Raw genomic sequence first — 2,462 nt, 5'->3', positions numbered from 1 at the left:
TTGTTATGTGCTGTGGAGTCGGTTCTGACTCATAGAGACCCTGTACAGGGATTCCAAGGCTATAAATCTTTATGGGAGCAGAAAGCCTCATCTTTCGCCAAAGGAACAGCTGGTAATTTCAAACTGCTGACCGTAAGGTTTGCAGCCCGATTTGTAACCACTATGCTGCCAGAGCTCCTTGGTAGCATAGTCGATATTAACTAATTAGTCATTAATAATGCCATCATCAAAAGTCAAACAAGTATCAGGAGATGTGCATTAGTCTCAATTATCCAAAAGAACAATATAATATATAGCTAAGAATGCCTATATGCATATAGCTTTTATCTTTGCATTGTGAAGCTTACCATTTTATGAATTCTAAAATATATATATTCATTTGCATTTATGCTTTAGAATTTACTTTAGCAAACCCTCTTTGCTAATCAATTAATTGTCACAAGTTTAGGGATTGATCATTTGCTATGTTTCTAGCACTGCCCTCACACACATTAACTCAACAAACTAAACACCACCCACCTACATGTCTTTTCCTGTTCGGTGCACTAATACGAAAAGTAATTATGATAAAAACATTCCATTTAAAATAATTAATCAACAAGACTCTAAAATCTGTCATTATGACTCCTGGCCAATCAGTTTTCCAATGCAGGTAAGATCATCTGGTTCTGTCACCTGCCTGCTTAAATTCAGTGATTTTCACTGATTTTAGGAAACAGGCAAAGTCTGTTTAGGAAACTTGACTCTTCATAGATTGAAACCCACCAACACATTGTCCTTCTTTCCACCCCTCAAAATCTTTATGCTCTCTAAAATTTTAAGAAATGTAACAATTAGACAGACACAGTTGCGTTAGGGCTCTATGCCATCCACGCTGTTGTGGAGCAAAACCTGTTCCTCTCGCGCTCAGCAGTGCAGGTTGAATTGACCAAAGCAATGCTTATGGAGAAGCCTAGTCCCCTGCTGGCTGGGAGGGAATTTGTGAGAGAGTACTATCTACTGCTGAACCAGGCCCCAGACATGCTACATAGATTTTACGCTAAGAACTCTTCTTATGTTTATGGAGGATTGGATTTCAATGGAAAACCAGCAGATGCCATCTATGGACAAAAAGAAATCCATAGGAAAGTGATGACACAAAACTTTACCAACTGTCACACTAAGCTTCACCATGTTGGTGCTCATGGTGGTCCAGGTGATGGAGGTGCTCTCTAATAACAAGCAAGCTTTGTGAAGATTTATGCAAACGTTTGTCCTTGCTCCTGAGGGCTCTGTTGCAAATAAGTTCTGTGTTCATAATGATATCTTCAGATACCCAGATGAAGTTTCTGGTGGCTTTGTCACTGAGCCTCAGGAGGAATCTGAGGAAGAAGTAGAGGAGCCTGAAGAGAGACACCAGAGGTGGTACCCTATGATGCTGGAACTGTCTAGGATCAGACTGTCAGCAATGACGTAGACAAACATTTAGAGGAACCTGTTGCGGAACCAGAGCCTGATCCAGAACCAGAACAGAGCAAGAACCTGTATCTGAAATCCAAGAAGAGAAGTCGGAGCCAGTGTTAGAAGACAGTGCTCCTGAGGAGACTCAGCAGAGGGCTTCCCGTGCACCTGCAGACATAGCTCAGACAGTACAGGAAGACTTGAGGACATTTTCTTGGGCATCTGTGACTAGTAGAAATGTTCCTCCCAGTGGAGCTGTTCCAGTTACTGGGATCCCACCTCATGTTGTTAAAGTTCCAACTTCACAGCCTCGTCCAGAGTCTAAGCCTGAATCCCAGATTCCACTTCAGAGGGATCAAAGAGTGCAAAAACAAATGTATAAATATTCCTCCACAGAGCACCCTAGACCAATTTGGGAGGCTGGTGATCAAGGTGATGCTGAAACTTGAAGAATTGTTGAGACACCCTGACAGCCACCAACTCTTTATTGGCAACGTGCCTCATGAAGTGGATAAATCAGAGCTTTAATGTGGTGGAGCTGCGCATTAACAATGGTGGAAATGATCCAATTTGGGGTTTGTTGTGTTTGATAACATGAACCTATCATGTTCAGAGGTGAAGTCCACCTGAATGTGGAAGAGAAGAAGACTGGAGCCACCAGGGAAGGGGACTGTCGAGATAACTGCCTACAGGGACCTGAAGGCTGTCGAGGTGGGCTAGGTGGTGGCATGAGAGGCCCTCCTCATGGAGGCATGGTGCAGAAACCAGGATTTGGAGTGGGAAGAGGCGTTGCTCCAAGGCAGTGAATCCGTCTTCACTGGTCAGCACACAGCAATACAAACCCTAGTTCTTGCAGAAGAGTGAAGTTTTTCAACCAGCCTTTGGTATCTTGGAGTATGAACCTAATCTGCTTATGTTTGTACACTTTTACTCCCCTTTGTGTTTATGGTGTTTGCGCCCCACCCTCCTTTCTTCTCATGATCTTTTAGCTCTTCATTTCCAATTTTGTGGAATGATATTTT

At 42.9% G+C, this 2,462-nt stretch overlaps 1 pseudogene; it reads left to right on the top strand.

Moving 5' to 3' along the window:
• The first annotated feature begins 936 nt into the window (after positions 1 to 936).
• On the top strand, positions 937 to 2,246 carry LOC102811577 (annotated as a pseudogene).
• The last annotated feature ends 216 nt before the right edge of the window (positions 2,247 to 2,462 follow it).

This window comes from Chrysochloris asiatica, unplaced genomic scaffold (assembly GCF_000296735.1).
Source record: "Chrysochloris asiatica unplaced genomic scaffold, ChrAsi1.0 scaffold00018, whole genome shotgun sequence".
NCBI classification, from domain to species: Eukaryota; Metazoa; Chordata; class Mammalia; order Afrosoricida; family Chrysochloridae; genus Chrysochloris; species Chrysochloris asiatica.
Note: the sequence above shows the minus strand (reverse complement) of the source record. Positions and strands in the feature narration are given on the sequence as shown.